This window comes from Pseudophryne corroboree, chromosome 1, assembly GCF_028390025.1.
Source record: "Pseudophryne corroboree isolate aPseCor3 chromosome 1, aPseCor3.hap2, whole genome shotgun sequence".
Lineage (NCBI taxonomy): Eukaryota > Metazoa > Chordata > Amphibia > Anura > Myobatrachidae > Pseudophryne > Pseudophryne corroboree.
This window is the reverse complement of record NC_086444.1, coordinates 31,955,216-31,968,859: the sequence shown is the minus strand read 5'-3', so window position 1 is coordinate 31,968,859 and position 13,644 is coordinate 31,955,216.

The following is a 13,644-nucleotide window of genomic DNA, read 5'->3' as shown; positions in this document are numbered from 1 at the left end:
GATGTCTGGCTTGCCAGGCTGAGGCATGATGTTGGCACAGAGGTTAGCATTGCTTCCTCAGTCCTACTTATGGTATGAAATGAGTTTGCGCTGTAGAGTGGTAAGCTCCACTAGGGCAGGGTCTCAATAACAAAAAAATTCACTGCACAGTCTTGCTTAGTACTTTACCGAACTCACCCAAACTCAACTTGCCCAATCTGGGGCTGCTGTGGGGCTCAGGAGGGGCTGCTAACACATCTAAGGGGCTGCTTTATTTAAAAATAAAATATGAATAAACAAACAAGACACACAGGTATGCTCACATGCGTGTAACTGGGACACACAGGTATGCTCACATGCGTGTAACTGGGAGCTGTGAAAAAAAAATGCAAATGCCACAAAATATGTAAATAAAAATGAAATAAAAACATTAAAAAAAAGAAACCCTTGAGATTTTCACAAAATAAGTCTCCAGACTCCATGGAGGGGAGAATATACAATCTTGATCCTGTGGTATACACCAGTTTATTTGCACCACAGCATTAAATCCGAGATTATCTTAATCTCTGAAAATGGAGAAGGGGTACTAATTCGGAGGCTTTAGCCCCTAGTTTTTCAGTTTGTCCAGTAATATGGTAATTATATATTTGCTTTGCGTTCCACACCAATATAGGAGTGGAGGTGAAAGCCTGTGTGTTGTTCCTGATTGCGTGTGCCTCTTTAATTTTTTATCACTGTTCTTGACACTGTCCTCTTGCCTCTTCTCATAATGTGAAATGACATCAAAGAAGAAAGTGTTATGTTTGTAGCTAGCTATGATTCGGAGAACTTGGCAAGTTTTTTCCAGGGGGGCCACCTGTCGCTGAAATGATGGGTTTATTAAATTGTGCATGTCCTGTTTAAACAACAAAATCCCAAGGACAATTCCATTTTACACCTCTTTTTTTTCTTTGTATTATGTGCTCTTAGGGGGCCTATTTTTTAAAAGAGCCATCCTGTCTGCCACTGCACTGCCAAGCCTAGATGGGCCAGGTGCTTTTGCTGCCCACTTGTGTCGCTTAGCTTAGTCATCCAGCTACCTCGGTGCAACCTTTTGGCCTAAGAACAAAATTGAGAGGTTTGAGGTGTTCAGAATAGACTGGAAATGAGTGGAAATTAATGTTTTTGAGGTTAATAATACTGTAGGATTAAAAATACCACCAAATTCTGTGATTTTAGCTGTTTTTATTTATTTATTTTAAAAAATATTCAGATCCAAAACCAAAACCCGAAAGGGTGATTTTGACAAAACCAATCCAGATCCAAAACATGAACAGAGATCCAGATCCAAAATCAAAACCCAAAAAGTGTCTGCCGTACATCTCTAATATATATATATATATATATATATATATATATATATATATATATATATATACTAAATTTGACCACTTATGATGCACACTTGATGCATAAATTCATGCAGACATGGTCAAGAAGTTTAGTTATTGCTCAGGCTAGAGTCATCTGAATGTGGAAGAATTGTGTGATTTAAGTGGGTTTTAAACTTTTGATTTTGTTAGTGCAAGATGGGAATGTTTGACCTTCAGAGGAACTGCTGATCTCCTGGAATTTGTTCACATAGCCAACAGCTCTAGGGTTTACAAAAATGGTGAGCAAATCTTATCACTTTATCTTTGGTAGGAGAGGCATTGGATCTACAATATCTACTTACACCACTGTTGAAATAAGAGCTTCTATTCTCTATAAATCTCATTGCTCTTCCGTATTCTTTTCTTCCAAATTTATATATTTTTTCGAAAATCAGGTTACATTACAGAAGAGTTCTCAACAAATTAGAAACATTATTCCCAGTCTCTTCAGTCTAAGGCAAAACTTTTGGCCACGCAGATGGCAGCATAGAGGCTGTATTGAAAATTAGTTTAGAGGTCTCATATCAGCTATAATCAATAATAAAGGGTGTCTGAAGAAATGCAAGCTTTATCATATAATGCAACATTTTTGGCAATCTTCGGTAAAAAGGAGCCAAGTTTTAAACGTCAAAGACAAGCTCTTCAGTTTAATGTGCTAAAGATTGGTCCCGCTGGTTCAAGGTTGAGTTACATTAGCGGATTAGTCCAGAAGCATGCCGTCTGCCCGTCTATATTTAACCTGGCACGTGTGTGAAAAAGGAAAATGTTTTCGGTCTCCTGTGTACCTCTATTTTTTTCTCTTCAAAAACACTAAATGCATCACCTACATTTTGGAAACAAAACCAGCTGCTATAGTTATTAAGGTTTTGGAGTAATCTATAAAACCCCCATTAAATTGCCTATGTTTAAAGTACGAATGATGTGGTTGTTCTAAAGGAATAAAAATGTTGACACTCCTAGGGTTTCACAAAGTCCAGTTTAACAAGACAGGTGGGTAACTAATAATGTGGAAAATTGCTTGCAGATTGAGGATATTGGGAATGACTAATGTCCCAACCTTAGAAAGTAAATTAGCAGCAAAATGATGCCATTTGCAGTGTTTTGTGAATAGGGGACTGGATGGCACAGTGGCATGTGGCAGAGAGCTTATTTGAAACTGGCTTGAACGCTGCCCAAATTCAGGAAGGCGTGCTATTGTCTTATGCCATGTCTTTTTTTAAATAATTGTCTTTCTGTGTCAAACAGAGAAAATTCAAAGTATACGTTCACATAAAATTGTTTTTTTTTTTTTTTAAAATCACATTCACGTAAGCTTGAACACCTATAACAAAGTGAATGGAAAATTTTTTGAAAATAAGTTATAATGCAAGAAAAAAAATATGAAAAACATATTTTTGAATTTCAAATATGGAAAAGTAAAAAAAATAATGGACCGGTTGTTTAGATTTTTAATTTTTTATTTATTGCATTAATCTTTTAATTAATAAAAATTGAATCCTGCTTATTATATTAATATTGTGAAACATTACTATGTATTATAAACCTTGATCAACCATGTTTTAATGCTGCCTATCATTAACCATCCCAAGTTATTAGGCTTTGATAGGATTTATTTTACATCCAACTTATTTTTACTGCTTATTATTCCGATTACATCTGAATATATGTAGATAGACTAAACATATTAAAACTGTTGACCTATTGACCCTATCCACATACTGTACTGTCGATCTTCTGTTGTTGACCTTCTGATTGTAGATCTTAATGTAGCCCAGTCAACTCATGGCATTTTAAAAACTGCCATATTGTTATTGTCTTTCCAGATAAGACCAATGTTTCTTACTGACTTACACAGGGGCGTTTTAAGAGAGGAGGCGGCCCGTGTGCAGCCTTCTGCTTCAGGGTTCCCCTCCTCTCTGACTGTGCACAGGATTTAATACTTACTTCTCCGGAGTCCCCTGGCGGTGCCGTCTTTCTCCGCGGCAGCGGCAATAGAGTCTGAGAACAGACTCTATTGCGCAAGCGCAAACCTCCGGGAACACGGCGCGGCAGCCATTTTCCCAAAGATTTTGCTAATGCGCATGCGTGAAACTCCGTAAAAATGGCCGCCGTGCCATCTTTCCAGAGTTTTCAGCAGGCGCAATACAGTTTGTTCCCCCTAGTGTTTAAACTCTATTGCGCTGCCAAAAAGGGATGGCTTCGATGGGGGACTTCAGAGAGGTAAGTATTAAGCAAATGGATGCAGTGTGTGCGGGGTGGGCCCCCTGGACCTGGGGGCCCGTGTGCCTCGCACACACTGCGCCCATTATAGAAATGCCAATAGACTTACAGTACATAAGTATTATACCATTGTTTTAGGCATTTCTTTACAATGTAAGATTATGGGAGAGAAACGGGAAGGAGATCGGAACAAGAGAGATTTCAATGAACTAGTAATGTCTGTTATTAAATGCAGAGTCTCCCCTGGAAATGTATTTCTCTAATTAGAGACCAAAAACAACAGATACTGGGGGTCATTCAGACCTGATCGATGGGCTGCGTTTTTTGCTGTCCTGCGATCAGAGAGTCGCCTCCTACAGGGGTAGTGTATTTTCGCTGTTCAAGTGTGCGTTTCCATGTGTAGCAGAGCTGCTCAAAATCAGTTTGTGCAGTCTCTGCGCAGCCCAGGATTTACTCCTCCAGTGGGATTGAATCCTGCTGATCCGGGCCGGAGCTGATGTCAGACACCCTCCCTGAAAACGCTTGAACCCACCTGCGTTTCTCCAGACACTCCCGGAAAACGGTCAGTTGTCACCCACAAACGGCCTCTTCCTGTCAATCACCTTGCGTATGCCTGTTCGAATGAATCCTTTGCACCATCCCGTCGCTGACCGCCGATGCCCATTGTAGCCATCCGAAGCGCGTGCGCATTGCGGCACAGATGCATGTGCTGTTCGGATATGATCACCCGCTGTGTGAAAAACACACATCAGCAATCAGATCCGAATAACCCCCACTATCTGAAGTTTAGAGTCCCTTTAAGTTATTTTATTATACGCACTTACATACAGTACTGTAAGTCCACATATGCCTAGATTTTTGGAAAGTACTGGGGATTCCCAAAAGAGAAGATGACCCACTTGCATCTTGCCCACTTCCTAGTGAAATGGGTTGGGGGGACAGGAGGCCCAATGAAGTGATAATTAAAGAGTGTCAAAGTCGAAAAATATTGCAGTACACACATCACGTACGAACTACACACAGATGGCCTCCGCGCGTGTACTTGTTCTGCTGTGCGTGCACATAATCGCAATTTGCGTATGGTTGCTCCCGCGGTCATGCGCATCAGTGAGTGGGATGGGTATTTACGGTAGAGTTTGTGAACGCATGGAGAGCTATCAAAACACATTACATATTTAATCCAAATAGTGCACAATGTACACATAGTCCCCCTGCACCACACCAGAAAGTAACAGCAGTTTAAATGGTTTCAGAACAAGGGGATTCACCTTTACAGAATAGGAGGGGACAGAACAAGGTCATAAGGTGGTGTTTGATATCCAGCTGTAGGGTATTTTAAGGGTAAGATTCCGGTGTTGGTTTGAGGAAGATCGCATGTTCCTGCGGATAGTTATGTGCAGAAGCAGAATATAGATATAAACTGTAATTACTGTACATTATGTATGCGGCGGGAATCCAGAGGAGACCAACCACAAGAGCAGTTAGAACAGACATCGCCGACCAATTCAAATAGACCTATGACCTCTCCTGTACTGTAAAAGTGCATTCCTGTGTCCAATGGACCAAGGGATTACAGTATCCATTGTATTGCTTTTGGAAGAATTGTATAAATAAAGCGTGCTGCAGCCTGGCCTGGCACAAGACTCACAACGTTATCTATTAGATTACGGAGGACCGGACCGGGAAGCGCACGCGAATATACTCACGTATGTACCATTGACTGTAGCCATTATTCTGTTATATTGTCTTATATTGTATTGTATATATTGTAACCCCCTTTCAGCAATATTACGCTGTGGTGTCGGAACCCAGTGATTTAACTACAAGTCGGTGTTGTGTCTTCCTTTCCCCGCTATGGTTTAAAAGTGTATTAGTAACGCATTGCATTGCTGTATAAGGTTTGAAGAGTATTCATTGGGTGTGTACGCGCTGCGGGTGCATTGTACCGTCAGCGCGGCGTTTGTACACAGAGTCCGTACATCATACGGGACTCTGTACGCTAATAGAGTAAAAAGTACGTAGCGTGTGTACCAAATATAGCGGCCGCAGCTGATAAAGGTTTAAAGTGTGTTTAGAGTGTATAGAAGGTATAGCTTTTCATTCCTGTATATAAATCGACATTATCAAGAGAGACTTAATAATAATAAGTGCCCAGGCCCTCCCCTCACTGATCATCTACATTTCCCTTCCGAGTAATATCTCACAGATTAAGATTTTAATTATAGCAAGTATTTGTGGGGTCCGTGCAGAGCCACAGTCATGCCAACAATTGCACCTGCATTGCAAGCACAGAACTAAATGTATATATTGAGCAAAAGTATACTGACCTTGATGCTGAAGATATGTCTGAAAATACGCATAATTACAGTATGTGCATCGTAGCCCGCAATCACATCTACATGCACTCTATATGCTCTTGCTAAATTCTGTCTATTTGCAAATGCCCTATTACAAGTTCTGCCCCTTCAGCTGGAATTGAAGATGCAACTGAGTTAGATATGACTCATCATCGCCTGTACTTGTATACTCATTTTCGGAGCTCACACAGTGCAAAAACGGGTCTGATACCCAATCCCGGAGGTCGGGATCCCGCGGTCACATGACCAATACCAGCATCCCGACTTTCCGATTGCTGACAGGGGATGGGGTAAATAACTTACTCCTTCCCTGCCCCCTACCCTGACCCTAAACTGCCTGGGGTGGCAGCTAGGGCTAAAATAATGGGGATGGCTGCTAGGGCTAAGTAACGGGGTGGTGGATTGGGCTAAGATTCGGGAAGTTGCGGCTACAGATAACTCCCCCCTCTAATGCCTAACCCCCCCAGGCCCTAACCCTAACGGTTACCCCGATACTTACCTTCGGGATGTTGGCATTTGGTATTACAGTGCCTGGGTTCGAAGTGGTGTTGGGAATCACGGCATCATGACCGCATCCCACTAGAACATGCAAAGAACATCCACAGCACTGACATTTGCATTAGCTTCAGTATATACAGAATTTTAAATTAGTAATAACCTTTTTTAACTGTTTCAAACCGGAAAGAACTAGTATTGAGCACAAGAAGCCCAGCAGGAATGTTATATTGTCATTACTCTTTAGATGTTTTTTTTTTTCTTGCCTTCTGTGCTGCAGACAAAAATTTTCAATTTATATATTACTTAACATGTCATGTTTTATCTACCTAATATATTACTTTGTCTTCAGGGTTTATCTGTGTGATTATGAAGCAGGATTATTGATTATTGTACGCTATCGGAATATCCCCCAAAATATGTTTGCAGGCATGTTTATTAATTATATGTCTTTTAGCAGGAGAAAGATAAAAAGTTTCCTATGCAGGGAAAACACATATTATTTGCTAACTGATAAGAGGAGAACGTTTCAATGCTTCCTAAATTGTATTTGTTCTTAAAAGTAAAAACATATTTACTACTTTATTTCCTCCCATGTTGATTTGCATGACCTGTGATGTAACATTTTAAAATACAACGTGTCTCCTCTTGATTGAGCAATGTGATTGGCTCTCCTGCTTACACCCTCCTAGAGCTATGACTAGGGGGACAATTCAGACCTGATCACTCGTTTGCTGTTTTTTGCAGTCCTGCGTTCACATAGTCGCCGTCCACAGGGGAGTGTATTTTCGCTGTGCAAGTGTGCGATCGCATGTGCAGCCGAGCAGTACAAAAAGATCTTGTGCAGTTTCTGAGTAGCCCAGGACTTACTCAGCTGCTGCAATCACTTCAGCCTGTCTGGGACCGGAATTGACATCAGACACACACCCTGCAAACGCTTGGGAATGCCGGCGTTTTTCCAAACACTCCCAGAAAACGGTCAGTTGCCACCCACAAATGCCTTCTTCCTGTAAATCACCTTGCGATTGCCCGTGCGAATGGATTCTTCGCACAAACCCATCGCAGAGCAACGTACCGCTGTGTAACTGCACAACGAGCCTGCGCATTGTGGTGCATACGCAGGCGCAATTCTGACCTGATCGCAGTGATGCATTAAATGCTAGCGAGTGTTCAGGTCTGAATTAGGCCCTAGTCTAGATGCGTGGGAATCTGTCACTGTCAACTTTTACTATGCTAAAAATCAGAGAGGCAAATTACTAACAAAGAGTAATGTTTCTAATGAAAATTTCAAAAGTAAATGTACACAACAATATATTAAAAAACCACCTCATGTTTAAGCCCATTAGAAAAAGGATTGTTAATTAATAAGAAAAAGAAAAATTAAATTATAACTATTTAAAGAAAAAAAATCTGGGCAAATATTTTTATTTTTTTATTTTTATATGACTGTTGATGCTTTTGGTATTATAAAGGACAACTTATTTACAGTAAACATTTCCATGTATTTATAGCATATTATATTCTTTATTCTGAACGGATCTGAAAACAGTCGTAAAAAGTCAACAGCTAAAATAATAATTATATGCGAGAACCTGAGACAGACATTTATACTTTATCTGGTGTTTCAGAGAAGAGACACGTTCTCGAAACCAGTAAAATATTAAATTAGGAACAGTGAAAGTCTAACAAGTTCTCCAAGGTAATGAAGAAAACTGAAAAGGTATTCTAACCATACAAGCTGCTCATTCAGTCTCACAGCTTCTTAAAGGAAAAAAGCAAAATGATAACGATATAAAAACATATTTTTGTAACAACTATTTCACCCGAAAACACACAGGTTTCACTGAACCTATGTCTTTTCGGGTGAGAATGCACTTTTTAACAGCCGATCAAATCAAATAGCCCGAATGCAAAACCGAAGAAACATAGGGGGTTTTACTCCCGATGTCTTATCGGGGGTAATTGAATATCTCTAAATGGGCATTAACCCTGTGAAAAAAAACAAACAGTAATTAAAAATGATTGTTGCTCCAAAAGCTTTTAATGACACATCACTTTTCTGGTAATTTATGAAAAAAAAGATAGTTATATCAGCAATGGAAACTAATAGAAAATGACCTCATTATTTTATAAGTAGACTCCGATCTGGAACAACAAGGGCTGACAACACAGGACAGAGGTAGAGGTGTGCGCATACCCCTGTGTCTTGGTTCTGGTTTTAATTCATCATCGTTTGGAGATGTGCCCTGTATCACAGGGCACATCAGAGCGGAGGGAAACAGCGCTGGGATCGAGTGTCTGATCCCAGCGCTGGTAGACTTGCGTCGATGGGCAGTGCCGAAGATGGGCCGCACTTCACCTAGGGCCTAATGCCTTCTAATGTCCACATTAGAGGGCATTAGACACTAGGTGATGTGCGGCCCATTAGGGGGTATAAGGTGACTCTGGGCACTAGGCCCAGATCACCAATAACTAGGCCACTGTAGGCAAGCTTGTAAGCCTGAGCCACATTGCATAAGAGTGATCTGGGCACTAGGCCCAGGTCACTCCAACAGGCCCCAAGTTAGGCGGGCGCTAGGCCCAGTATAAATAGAGTGCCCCTCATTTAGCCAGTCAATCACCTAAGGCCTTGCAAGGTTCTGGGCAGTATGCCCAATTAAGCAGCGTAAGGGGAAGTGGGCAAGTTGTGTGCGGCACCCACAACCCAGTAATCTTAAGTAAGTTTTCCCCTGTGTGGAGGAGCGGTCCAGCTCCACACACGTAGCCACAACAGCTCCAGGAGTTAGGAATTTAAAGGGACAGGACATTGTTTATGCTTGTACTGTGATAATGTGATGTGTGCTGTTTTCCGTGCAGGGCAAAGTTTGGTTACAGTGTGTGCGCAGTTTGTGTTGTACCACATACACCTGAGCTAGTTTGAAAGCTCTCTTAAAGAAGCTAGTGTAGCGGATGCACACAATGTTAGCTTTTTGGCCCAGCACGGCTGTTGTTTCTTTTTGCCTCCTTACAGTGACCTGTAAGTGGAGAAGATCAGAGTACAAGTTTGGCAATGGTGAGCAAGGTCCAGCTACACCTCAGCGCGCGAGTGCTGTATAGGTGAGAGATGGGTGGCTGAGGCTTTATGCCAATGATGATTTTCACCTAACCGATGAAGGTCGCCGCAACCCCTGGGATATCCTCTTTTCCTTTGGAAAGAGAGTTGATACTACGTCATTGTTTTTTTTTTTCCTTCCCAGTTGGGCAGTCATCAGCATCTGGAAGGGGGATTGCCGTCTCTTGGTCCAAGTGAAGGTTCCAGATCCATGCACACCCCTCTCACAATCGTACTTTGGTTTTGGCAAAACCACCCTTATGTGTTTTGGTTCGGATTCAGTTTTTAGCTAGGTTAAAAATCGTTGAAAAAAATGGATAATCATTGGTAAAAATTGATAAAACAGCTAAAATCTGGTCATTTTTGCAATCCAAAACCCGAAATTCTGATTTTAAATCCAAATTTTGCTCTTCTGGAAGATCTGAGCTAGGACTCAGTTTAGATTGAATCTTCTTGGAAGATCCGGACGGGGTTTTGGTTTGGATCGACAAAACCTGGGTCTATTCAGACCTTTGGAGAACCGAACCACACGTCTCTACACAGAGGTGAGGTGAACCTGGTAATGCCAGGTTGCTCTAAATTCCATGCTACTAAGAGCAGAAATGGGGGCCCAGGAGGTAAAAATAGCATGTCCGGGCCTCTATCTAAAGCCTGCTCCAGCAGTTTTTCAAGACTTTAGCATTGAGCTTTTAATAGGATTTGTTGGAAAGATTTGGTAGTTCAATTAGATTACATTCACATTTTATTTTCCACTGACTTAGCATTGTAACCATGGGGTCTATGCACTAAGTCTTAGAGAGAGATAAAGTACTGTACCAACCAACAAGCCCCTAACTTTTCATGTGAATTTTTCAAACACAGCCTGTAACATGGCATTTAGGAGCTGATTGGCTGGTACTTTATCACCACCCATTTTATCTCTCTCCAAGGCTTAGTAAACAGATCCACATGTAAAGATATTTAAGGAAACTGAGGAAAAATCAATTATTTGCATAATTAAAAAAAAAAAAAAAACATATGAGGTTTGTTTATAATCTTTCCTAGTTTATTATTATAATGTTCGAAATCACAATTTCCTTCCTGGTTCAGCAACAGCTCACATACTACATATACACAGCAGTCTGCCTTTGCTTTGCTTTATGGACCAGAGCTAGAATCAAATCTTATTGCCATCAGTGTCCTAGAACACTTCTCTAATGGATAGTGCATTGTGAGAAACAGAAAAGGGACCGTCATAGTGTTACGCACACCAGTGCTAACAGGAGTATACCGGTGTATGAACAGAGAGGTAAGCAAAGAAAATGAACTCACAGACAGTATAACATAACATACACAGGAGGTGATGGAATAACTAATAAACACAAAGTGAATGGAGAAGCCCAAAGGCTCAGGAATTGGGTGTCTCCCTAGTGTCAGGAATGCTCAGATGGAATAGAGCAGACAATGAAGTGAGGTGTAGTGATTTAACATGTGGAGCACCTGAAAAGATGTTGCTAAGAGCAACAGAAAAAACCCCAAAGGGTTACCAACGTGTGTGGGAATAAACTCCTTGGTCAGAGATAGAAATATAGACACAAGGAGAGTATCCACAATCCTAACCCCCACTTGCAGGGCACAGGTTCAGCTTACTGCCACTAAACTGACACCTGGACGCCCTGCACAGTGAGGGAGGATTAAGCAAGCAGGTCTGAGAGTACATCCGCAAGCCTGCTGGGTTCACAGAATAGCAAAAGAACCCCAGCAGGTCAAACAACTGACTCCAGTCTTACTGCTAGGTCCGGATTGGCAGAATGAAGTACCGAATCCCAAGGCCTATTCGCAGTAAGCAACAAGTAAATACAAAAGTCACACAGTACTAGCTAACTCTCTGGAACTGACTAACAAACAAAGATTCAGCAGCATTTGCCTAGCCTGAGAGGATGGTTTATATAGCAGGTGCTGTCCACGCCCCACTCAGACCTCACAGACTGTGAGCACAAAACCAGCGCCGGATTCCCTGCCGTGCACAGAGCCTGTAACCACTACACAGTAAAAACCCGGACCGGAGTATCAGCTGCGCTCAGGTTACTTCGCTAACACTTGCCTCCCGGTTGCCATGGCGACGTGGCAGCACAGAGCAGGAGATCCTAACACATAGCTACAGGCACAAGATGTCAGCAATTGTACATCCTTGATACACAGCACTGTTAAGCAATGATGACAACTGAATCACAGTTACTAGAACTCTGGCATAGAAGATTTGGTCACTTTGGATACAACTGTGTTCAGAAGTTACACAACAGAATGGTCACGAGAGTGACAGTGAGTGACACAGAGAAACCTGTATGTGAGAGCTGTATTGTGGGAAATCAAAGTTGTCAGCTATTTCCAAAACCACTTGAGATCATACTTTCCAGAGGTGTGGTCCAGTAGAAGTAAAGTCTGCGAGTGGTTACATATATTTTGTGTTATTTATAGATGACTTCACAAGGAAGACACGTGTGCACTGTACTTCATTAGAGAAAAATCTGAAGTAGCAAAAAAAGATTGTAGAATACTCAAAAACAGACTTATAGAAAATCAAACAGGTCACAGACTCTAGACTCTAACTTTTGATCAAGATGGAGACTATCTCAACAAAGAGGTGGAAAAATTCTTAAGAAAATATGGAATTGAGAATCAATTGACCATTGCCTTAGCAAAACGGTGTTGGCAAGTGGGCAACATATACACTATTGGAGAGAACATGATGTATGCTAAAGGTTGTGAAAGAATTTGAAAGCTGGATTCAAAATCAATAAAGTGCATCATGCTTCGCTATTGCCATGAAAGTAAAGGCTACAGATTATAGAATCCAAATACCAAATAGCTAATCAAGTCTAGATATGTTTTCATCAAAGAAACAGCAAAAGTTGAAGAAATGCATGAAGTTGATAAGCAGAACAAGTGTGTGTCACTGGACATGCCAGCAGCTGAAGATGTATCTGAACCAGAGGCTCCCAGTGTACTGTAGATGTTCAGCCACAGAAAAGATCTTCTGCAAGATCAAATGTCATCAAACCACCTAAGAGGTATGATGACGTATTTGAAAACATTACAGTCTGAGCCTTGGATGCCGATAAGTTTGTGTGCACTCACCTTCATGTGTTGCATATAAAAACTGTATCACCCTTATAAGGGGAAGCACACCACCTTCCTGGATGGCTGTCTGTTTATTTTTGAAAGATAGAGTTGTCTACCAGAGAGAACGTAATACATTTGTTGTTTGCATTGATTTGGCTTGATGTGGTAATTGGCCACCCTGTCTTTGTCACCATACAGCAATATTAATTTGATTAACAAAAAATAGCTGACTTTTTCCAAACAAATATTATGTTATGCTTTCATTTTAGACTAGCGTTTGCCCATGGCTTTGCTTGCGTGCATGCTTGTTATTGCTCAGCTGAACTAATTTTACAAAGACAGTAGTGCCGTCTAATATTGCGATGTATATTTTAAATTGTGCACATTGATCACAAAATTTCTTTGTAAGCAATATTCACAGTTTTTCCTGGAATGATTAACACAAAAAAGACACTTGGAACAACTAAATCATGAGCAAACCACATAAAGCTGTCCATGGGAGAAGCAGCTGGTCCTGATAGCTACGCCTGAAGCCCGGAACATTTGCTACTTCAACTTGTTGATCATCATAGCAAAGCAGGCGCTTACAGGAAACTGAAGGTGCTTGAAGAGGGGTATACATGGTATATAAACATAGTCTCACTTACACCACATCCCATTAGAATCATGTCTCAATTAGGTTCCTCTGTAGAGCAGTAACTTTAAGTCATGTTCCATTTTATATCTTGGGTGGAGTCAAGTTCTGCAGAACCATGACCGGAACACCAACTTTCAGTGTGCCAAGTGTCAAACATCTGGTTTTCCCATAGAGATCATACTGAACATACAGTATTAAAGTTTCTTTCTAGGTCACTAAGCTATATAACAGTGAAAACATTAACTAAATTCATCCAGTAGTTTTTGCATGATGCCAAAATTAGAAGACAGACAGATTTTTTTTTTGTCTCCATAGCTCATAAACAGTCCCTAGAAGTATACTGTTTCTCCC